Source organism: Danio rerio, chromosome 4 (assembly GCF_052040795.2).
Source record: "Danio rerio strain M-AB ecotype USA chromosome 4, GRCz13ab, whole genome shotgun sequence".
NCBI lineage: Eukaryota > Metazoa > Chordata > Actinopteri > Cypriniformes > Danionidae > Danio > Danio rerio.
Genome location: NC_141024.2, coordinates 16,001,336 through 16,011,884, shown reverse-complemented (window position 1 = coordinate 16,011,884; position 10,549 = coordinate 16,001,336). Strand labels below are relative to the sequence as shown.

The 10,549-nt window shown below is 32.7% G+C and overlaps 1 protein-coding gene across 1 annotated transcript in view; it reads left to right on the top strand.

The window, feature by feature from the left end:
• The first annotated feature begins 5,440 nt into the window (after positions 1 to 5,440).
• Positions 5,441 to 10,549, top strand: part of plxna4 (plexin A4) — a 236,645-nt gene continuing 231,536 nt past the window's right edge. Inside the window, exons 1-3 of the mRNA XM_087246098.1 lie at positions 5,441 to 5,629; positions 6,031 to 6,101; positions 8,637 to 8,709. The gene's annotated coding sequence lies outside the window, so the exon portion shown is untranslated. The remainder of the gene's footprint in view (positions 5,630 to 6,030; positions 6,102 to 8,636; positions 8,710 to 10,549) is intronic.

The window sequence follows — 10,549 nt, the reverse complement described above, 5'->3', positions numbered from 1 at the left end:
ACTGACATTCACATATAGCTGTCTGGTTTTACTATACATCTACAAGTCAGGGGTGGGCTTAACTAATAAGCGAGGTTCCCCCCCGGGGAATCAGGGGGCCCTGACCAATGCCAAGAAGCCTATACTAATCATATAGCTCTTTCATACATTTCATATGATGTAAAATCTGTCTACAACCACTAAGATTTTAACATTATTACTTCTTTTCAAAACTGGGAGCCCTCATGAATAATGCAAAATTCCTTCCATACTGCACATGCAAATATTAAAATCAAATAACAAATATGGCTAATTAACTGAAAACATTGTTAGTTTGTGAACTTGTTTTTTTTTTATTTGTGAATTTGTTGTATTTAATTTATATTTTTAACATGCAGTATATTTACAAACAAACAAACAAATCTCGAGAATGAGAGTGTTTTGAGTTTTAATGCTAGGACCCCACAACCTGAAATTGCTTAGGGCCCCTAAATCACTAAATCCGCCTCTGCTAGTTGTACTGATCAGCATCAGGTCTAGTGGTATGTAATAATCATACAATAATGCTCATCCAATTATGCATTTGAATTATGTTAAGTGTTTCTATTACGCACAAAAGCCTATGGAGTTAAATTTTAAATAGCCAAATATTTCAAAATGAATTACTGTGTAAACTGGCCCTTTTGAATATAAAGTTAATTTATACAAACCACATCCTTCATGTAGCCTAATGGTCCGTGTACGTTTTGTTCATTTGTTTTCCATTTTCAAACGGAATAAAGGAAATGGAGAAAACGGCCGTTTTTCCGTTTTTCCTTTTGCTCACGAGAAAACGAAAAAACGAGATTTTGGCTGGATTTTCGTTCTTTGGTTTAGAGTAGGAAAACGGATAAACGACTTTAAAATTCATTTTACACATGTAGGCGGTGCTGAAACGCCCACTTTCCTCTAACTGGTTAACCAAATCTGCGCTCGTGACGTCACCCTCAAAATAAAAGCCTTACACGCAGGCTTTTAATTATTATTATTTAATTATATATATAAACAAAGTTTACATATTCTATCATTTGAACCACACACAGTTAGCAGGCTTACATTCATTGCGTATGTATAAATTAAATAAAAACGTAAATCAGCAGTATTCTTAGACATTTGTCATTAAAATAAGGTCATAGTTCACTGCCAAGCTTCTTGCTGCTGTGCACCTGATGCTGAGCAAAGAAAGCCATTTCCGAGCAGCACCTGGTTTACTTGATTGTTTCAGAGCTATTGTAGGCCTAAATAATAGCCTACTCTGTATAAAATAATAATTTATTATTATTATTATTATTATTATTATTATTATTATTATTATTATTATTAGGCCTATTATTATTAGTATTGTTATTATTATTATTTACTTAGTTATTCAATGGTTGTAAGAACACATTGGACCCTGCATGGGGCTATAATAAATGGTACCATTTGTTTCTATTGGATTTTCTCCTATTTTAATTTAATATATGCCTTTAGCCTATTGTAAATATTTATTTGATAATTAATACTTTTTTATTGCAACGTCAAAGTAGGCCTGTCTTATTATTATTATTTTTTGTTATTATTTTGTCGTTGTTGTTGTTATTATTATTGTAGCAGGGACATAGCCACAGGTGTGGCAGAGTGTGCTGGTGCCACCCAAAGTGGCATCTTGCACCTGAAAATAGATGCCTTCGCGCTCAAGCGCGCGCAAATAACTTGCACAGGCAAAAGTAATGATGAATGTGTTGAAGGAAAAAAAAAAACATTCTAATTATTTGTTAATAAAATAGTGCAACATTATTCTCAGTCAGTGTAAGCTGAAAAAAATTAAGATCGCCAGCATTTCAAGGGTGGTTTTATTTTTAGTTCATTGTGACGCGCTTTATTTCACTAAGGCTGCATGAGACTGCGCATCTTGCTTATTTTCTCTATTTTACATACAGAACATATCATACAGTCCAGGTTCTACCGTTCTAGTGAGTGTGGGGCATTGCTTTACAGTGGTAAAGTGGATTATTTCTTGGCAAATTCATAATGATTCACTTTGTTTAGTAATAAATTTCATAGTTATAAAATAACTACATTTCAAGAATATGTTAACACTTTCAACTATTTAGGATTATTTATTGCATCAAAAGTAATTTCAAGGTAACATTAAATGTACGTATAAACTGCTTAATTTGTGTGTGTAAACACCTAAGATGCAAAAAGCTTATTTAGACCAGAATAGGCCTACTAAATGCAACGGTCAATGTATGTAAACTTATGACCTAAAATGTCTTAAATGACTAAATTTAAGTCTTTTTAAGTTTTTAAATAATTTAAGTTTAACATAAATGATTTAAACTTTAAACTTCAAATTAACAGAGTATGGCAAATAAATTGTTTATTAAATGGAGGTCAGGTGTCTATCTTAATTATAATTATTAAATATTATGACACTATAATTCAGTGGTGTATTGGAGAGTACGCACCTTTTAATTAATTAATTTTAAATAAGTGGTTTATCCTAAATAAAATGCAATGGGATCGGTGGATGTACAATGAATAGTTTGAAAACCCCTGGTTCAGACTAGACGAGCTAGCTGTCTGTGCGCTGCGCTAATAACTTGGCATTTGCTCTTTTCGGTGCTGCCAGATGCATTTATAGTGCATAAAAAATAAAAAAGGTAATTCGGTAAAGCGCGCGATGCGCGCAAAAATAAGCGCACTATATGCATATGCCGAATTAAGTTCTCTTTTTCTTTAATCAAGACTTTTCCATTCGAGGAATTTTATTAATAGCTTAGTCCGTATAAACGATCAGTTTATAAAATACACAATTTACGGATCAAGCCTATAATGAAGAATAAGAAGAATATGCAACGCATTATGATCCTTGAATGATCAGAGCGCATTTATATAAACTATATATTTTATATAATCCATAAATATTAAAAAACATTATACATTTAAAGTAATGGAACATTATATGTTATAAAATCTAAACTATTATTTAGGCTACAGGCTAAATAAAGGCGCCTTTTCGGGGCTGTTCAGCGCGTGCGTCAAAGAAAAGACATGACACAATCTCTATAAAAACTTGTTGTTTATTTACAATATCTAAAGGGATATAAAACATCTAACATGCATCTCCATTCTCAGCGAGTTTCTGTTTTCTGCATCCTTTACAGACCGAGGTCTCATTCCGAGGTAATCTGTAAATATTCTCATTTGGTTCTGGCACATTCTTGATTAAAGGTGAAACTGACCGGCGCAAAGGATGATTTGTCATCTATAGGGTGACTACAGTTATAATACAGGTTATGGAACTATTTCACTTTAATTTCATATTATTATTTTATTAAACAAACAAACCAGTTTTTGTTTTGGCTCTACGTGCAGCATATTGGATCTTTGAAGCATTGCACTTCAAATGTTATTCCTTTTTTTTATTGTATTTTTAATATTTTTAATTATACAACACAAAATTGGTTCTAAACAGATACATTTTCCTATAGGCTATGATGAAGTGTATATTTTTGTTCACACAGGTCCTATACAAAACTGTGTGGATGGATGATTTGTTTCTCCGTGAAAATCACTCATTTAATAAGCAAAACAGGCCAAAATGTTGTTTAGCTTGCGTCAAACTGGATGGACAATTTACAAACATATTGAATACAAAGGCTGGTTATTTTATGCAATGAGGGACAATAGGCCTATTACAAATTAAAGAAAATTATTTGCATATTAAAACGAAAATATATAATACAACAACAGATCCTACCTCGTAAGAAATGACTTTAGATAATGTAAATAAGCATCAAGTTTTTTTTTGAGATTGTGTGTCTAATTCAGTAGTGTAGTGCGTTCGCGTGGGTTTCCTCCGGGTGCTCCGGTTTTCCCCACAGTCCAAAGACATGCGGTACAGGTGAATTGGGTAGGCTAAATTGTCCGTTCTGTATAAGTGTGTGTGTATGTGTGGATGTTTCCCAGAGATGGGTTGTGGCTGGAAGGGCATCCGCTGCGTAAAAACTTGCTAAATAAGTTGGCGGTTCATTCCGCTGTGGCGACCCCAGATTAATAAAGGGACTAAGCCGACAAGAAAATGAATGAATAATGTGCAATACTAATTTAAAATACGTATCACTAACCTTATATGTGAAATAGCAGGGCCCGCTGTAGCACTTTCTCAAGAAGAGCAAATGTCAAATTATTAGCGCAATGCACATGTAGCGAGCTCATCTGTTTGTCGGAACTACTAGACACAATTTTTTTTTATCAACTATAATGTGTTTAATTAGTTAATTTGAAATTTATTTCATTATTCCAGCAATAATTGTTGAGTGAAAGAATGCGCTAGAAATATGCATTGCGGCTCCCTTTATTGTACAGGCTTACTGCACTTAAACTTTTTTAGGTTCGGCTCTCGAATTAGTAAGGTTATGAGTAAATGTTATTTAAAATATTTAAAGCCTGCCATCTAGCCTACAATAACAGCAAATTTAATAATAAAAAAATAATAAGACAGGCCTACTTTGGCGTTGCAATAAAATAGTATTAATTATCAAATAAATAATTACAATATATAATTAAAATAGGAAGAAATAAATTAAAACAAATGGTACCCTTTGTTTTTATAGCAGGGCCCAAAGTGTTCTTATTCTGGTTCTGCTAACAACTATTAAAAAGAAAAAAAAACACACCAAACAATAAAAACACTAGTAACTGATAATAATAATAATAATAATAATAATAATAATAATAATAAATTATTATTTTATACAGAGTAGGCTATTATTTAGGCCTACAATAGCTCTGAAACAATCAAGTAAACCAGGTGCTGCTCGGAAATGGCTTTCTTTGCTCAGCATCAGGTGCACAGCAGCAAGAAGCTTGGCAGTGAACTATGACCTTATTTTAATGACAAATGTCTAAGAATACTGCTGATTTACGTTTTTATTTAATTTATACATACGCAATGAATGTAAGCCTGCTAACTGTGTGTGGTTCAAATGATAGAATATGTAAACTTTGTTTATATATATAATTAAATAATAATAATTAAAAGCCTGCGTGTAAGGCTTTTATTTTGAGGGTGACGTCACGAGCGCAGATTTGGTTAACCAGTTAGAGGAAAGTGGGCGTTTCAGCACCGCCTACATGTGTAAAATGAATTTTAAAGTCGTTTATCCGTTTTCCTACTCTAAACCAAAGAACGAAAATCCAGCCAAAATCTCGTTTTTTCGTTTTCTCGTGAGCAAAAGGAAAAACGGAAAAACGGCCGTTTTCTCCATTTCCTTTATTCCGTTTGAAAATGGAAAACAAATGAACAAAACGTACACGGACCCCTAATATATGCTTTTGCTTCATTGGGCTTTTCTTTGAAAACACGTTCATTTTTTGATTTCTGCACGTGTTTAACAAACTGATCAAATCTCGCGGAGTTACACCTGCTCGTAAATCAAATCACTGTAAACGCCAGGTGTCGCGCTGAAGCGTCGAACCGCGCCGTTGGATTTTTGTTTTTGTCATGAATTTATTGTTCATCTATAAGTTTGTCTAACTTTTACAAACAAACTATCAAACACGAGTGTAAGTGCAGCAGACAACAAACGACAACATGTTTCATTTTGAGAGAAGAATAACGGTAGGTGATTTTCACTGACAGCATTACATTTGTTTGTCGTTTATGCATAACAATGTCTAATTCAACATTTTAATGCACATTTTAATTTTAAATATTAATGCCGGTCTGTTTATCTATCTACTTTTTATTTCATTATGCTGTTCGTTCATTCATTCCGTCGTTTTTTCCGTCGTTTGGCCATTAATGGTTATGATCACTTATTTAGGCTAATTGTTTGCTTGTCAGTCTATTCATTCATCCCTTGTGTCCTGTCTATCTATTCATTTGATCTATAATTTGCTTTAAATTAATAATATATCTCGCTGTTTATTCTGTCTTTATATTGTTTTTTCCCCTCTAACATTGGTCATTGTATTGTGCTGTAAATTCATGTTTCATTGTGCGTTCAATTTGTCATTCAGGCCATCAATCCCCACGTCCTTCAATTTACTTGATGCTAAATGAACATCGTTGAGTACAGTTACTTTTAAAGGTAATGTATTACTGTGAATTACGTTTTTAAAGTGTGAAAGTCTATTTATTTCTTTGGCAGAAGAGTGTACATTAATTAGCATTGCTGCAAATGCAACAGGCTATGTCCCTAATCAGATGCTAAAATTGTCACTCTAAAAACCATAAAAAATTATACAAGAGCAATTCAAGCTATATGCATGTGACATTTGCAGTGAATACTCAAAACATAAATTTGCATAGAAATTATATGTTAACATTATATTGAAATATCTCTTTATATTTTCCAGAACAACTGACCACAGAGTTAAGTGATCAGAAAAATATCAAACTGCAAATATGTTTTGTACTTTAAATGAGGAAAATAAACATGCATTATAGATGTGACAGAAAAAAAATCTGAAGGTTTACTGTATACAGCATACTTTGTAAAAATTCTGTGAATTAAACTGCACAACCCAAAGAAGCAATGATAATCAAAAGGTTTTCTAGTTGGCTCTCTAAAACAAAAATGATTGGGTTTATTTTATTTAATATTTTCACATTTATGCGGAAAAAGTGTCGTTATGGGTGTGACATCTCTGCATTATGGATGTGACAGATGTGAAATTGCCACTTGTGTGACTTTGGTAAATCGTTTGAAAACATTGACAGATGCAATTTTGAGTATATTTGAAGTACTGTAACATACTTTCTCATACTTAAAACCCAGAAATTGTTTCCGTACTTTGGTGAAAACTTTTTTTCAGGGCAAGGTTGACATTTGCACGAAATTGCTCTCAAGTAATCAGGCGTAACTAAGGAGCACTAAACTAGACATAGTTAAATAAATCTTAATAAGTGAAATGTATATGAACAAAATAAACTAAAAACACTAGCAATATGTGAAGGAGATGAGATTATTTAAAACATACTTAAACAAATCATTAGTATGGCAGGCACTAGTGGTAACACGATAGGTAGGTACATGCTTATACGAGTGATGACACGTCTGATGTTCTATAAACCAGATTTTTAGATATTGTAAGTGGTCATTTCTATGATGCCCTCAAGAAAGAGTTCCACCCCTTTGCAGTGTTATGATTTTTTTTTTTCTGCATTTTATTTTTAAGATTAAGCTTAAACTTTTTTACGCAACACTTTAAATAAGATCAAGTCTAATATAAAGTACACATCCCAACAATTCCATTCTGTTCCCATACAGTGGACAGGACAGGAAGCACCTCCGCCTATGACCCTAATGGGTCAGGGGGCAGTTTACAATCAAACTATTAGTGGTGAAAAATTATCCTCGCCTGCATCCCTGGGCAACACACTGACCTATTAATGCCAATCAAGTCCCACGCAGACCAGAGAGAGATTATGATCTAAGCAGGCCAGAGATGGAGCGATGCTATCAGCTCTCTGCTTTCAATCAATACAGGCTGATTCTAATAGGCATTGATTGCATCAAAACCTTGATCCCAAATCGCAGATGTGATTATGTAATGGGGCGCCGTGACACTTTATTGAAAACAATGAGTCTGACTGTACGGACTGGAGGAAATATTAATCTTACTGTGTCATGTTACTGAACCCTGTCACTCCTTTGTGGTCATTTTTTGATTTATGTTTGTGTGTGTGTGTTTGAGCGATTAGTTGTGACGGCTGAGGGGCTGTCTAACAGTAATCGGCTACAGTAGACACTTATAGAAATGTGCTTTGCGGCTGAATTGCTTTTGTTATTCATGAATAATGTCATGTCATTGAATTTAATTAAACTGTTGGGTTCTGGACATAAAAACTTTTTATTACCCTAAGGGAAAGCAATTTCTTTCAGTAACTAATAGAAGTTTTTTGTACTTTAAAATGTTGTTTTTATTATTATTATTTTGTTTTGAGGGCATTGGTTGCATCTGTTTGCATTATATTTAACTAATTTTTAATACAAATGTGTGTAATAGTATGGGTTTTTCAGGCAGAAAAACTAAATTGTTACATGTTTCGCCGTGATAGCACAGTGTAATAAATCTTTAGTTTTGACATTTCAAATGAATCTCTCTCTGATTAAGTTAAAACGGTCTCACTGTGATTTTGAATATTTGTATAAATGATTGTATTCCAGTTATTTCTCCCATTAAAGCTAATGATTTATTTTGTTATATACATGTTGAGATTCTCCTAGTTAATCAGTTTGGTTCATACCTTAAAGCATAGGTCTCAAACCCAATTCCTGGGTGGCTGCAGCTTTGCACAGTTTTGCTCCAACTTTAATCAAACACAGCTGATGCAACTAATCAAGCTGTTCAGACTCTTTTGAACAACTTGATTATTTGTATCAGCTGTTTGATTAGGGTTGGAGCAAAACTGTGCAGGGCTGTGGCCATCCAGGAATTGAGTTTAAAATCCATGCCTTATAGGGATGTAAACAAAAAAAAAAAACATACTTTTCCAATGGCCTTTTTTTATGTTATGGCAATTAACATAACATGAACATAACTATTTTTCTCTTGAGAGACTACAAATGACCCAGAATACTTAGTTGATGAGTTTTTTTTCTTCTTCTTTTTTTTTTTAGGTTAGACTGGGGTTAGTTGGTCATGTGGAATTTGGTTACACAAGAAGGTTGATCACAGCAGGACTGTATCTTGGTAAGTAGAAATTAGTTTTTATGTCACTTTCTAGGTAAGCTTTTACATGAGTTCAGTTACTCGTAAAATATTTTTTAAAAAGTATATATATATATATATATATATATATATATATATGTGATATATATTATATGTGATATATATATATATATATGTGTGTGTGTGTGTGTGTGTGTGTGTGTGTGTGTGTGTGTGTGTGTGTGTGTGTGTGTGTGTGTGTGTGTGTGTGTTAAATATATATATATGTTAAAGTCAGAATTATTAGCCCCCACCCCCCCCCCCACCCTCCCTGAATTATTAGACCCCCTGTTTATTTTTGCCTCATTTTCTGTTTAATGAAGAGGATTTTTTTCAACACAGTTTTAAACACAATTATTTTTTAAAAGTACAAAGGGGGGCTAATAATTCTGAATTCAACTGTATGTATAGGATAAATAAATTAGCAATTGTCTTTTCCTTTAAAAGTTTAGCTTAGTCAGCTGCATTTATTTGTATACTGTGTAAATTTGAGGATTTGAAGAAATTTAATATGAGTCTATGCAGAACTTCAAAAGTGAACCTTCCTAAAAATCATTCAGCAGACTGAAATCCAAGTCCATCACAATATAATTTTATATGAATATTTAGCTATACTGGTATTTGTTAATACTTTGGATGAACATTTATGTTTTAAGCCTTTAAGTTTATGTATGCACAACAACAATGTATATAATACAAAAAAAAAAAAAAAAAAACCTTATGTGTTTTGAAAGGTTCTGCATACAAATGACTGTGTTGTCAAAATCATTTTCACACTGTGAAACTGACTAAATATTTGGTATATATTTACTTTTTTTATATATTTGTATTTTGGAAAACGTTTTGGGAAGTTTGTGTTTTTAGGCCCCAAAAGGCCACTGTTTTGTTTGTTTGTTTGTTTGTTTGTTTGTTTGTTTGTAATTTCAGCACTTTCTCCTAATCTTATTTGGAATATATAGTTATTAATGTAATATTTTGTTATGGCTACAGAAAACTTTTAACAATAGTCTATGTCTAGTGTAATACCAGTCTATGACCACCTTATAAATAGATAAGAATATAGTAGAATAAAGAAAAATTTAGACAAGGCCATTTGACACTTTATAATTTCTCATTAACAGTGATGGATTGATCCATAAAGAAATACAGCAATTCCCCTTTTCTCTTTTCATATAATGAACAGGCATTTGTTTTTGTGAAATTTCTGTTCCAGTCTGAGAGAGTAAGAGATAGATGGAGAAAATAATAGTGTTCTGGCATAATGACAAAGTTTGAGTAAATGAAAACGGCCAAATATAAAATCTGAGATCTATATATCAGCTCAAGAAAGAGTGAGTGAGATTGATTTTTTTAATATATATATTTTGCAAAAACTTTCAGTCAGCATAACAAATTAAATCTACAATAAGATGCGCATTCAATCAGTCTCAACAGCATAGAATAGCACAAATGAATTCACACTCCAGCACTGAACAAAAGATATCATTACAGATGTACTATTGTTCATATGTTTCTCTATATCTCATTGCTTTGTGCTGCTGTATTTAAATTGAAAGATGATTGCAGACTTTCTCAAAAGCTTTAAACAAAACTGTAATGCCCTGACCATGTGATAAATGGCTTCTCCAACTCTGCAAAATACACATTTATCATGTGCAGTTTTATGTAATGTTCTAGAAGTAGCTGTTTTATACCTATGACAAAATAGTCATTGAAACTGGAGGAATATGCTCCTGCGTTGATATTAATGATTAAAATAATCAGGCAGCATATACTGTTGACTATAGCTAATGTTGTTGATGAATAAAAGCAATATAGAGAC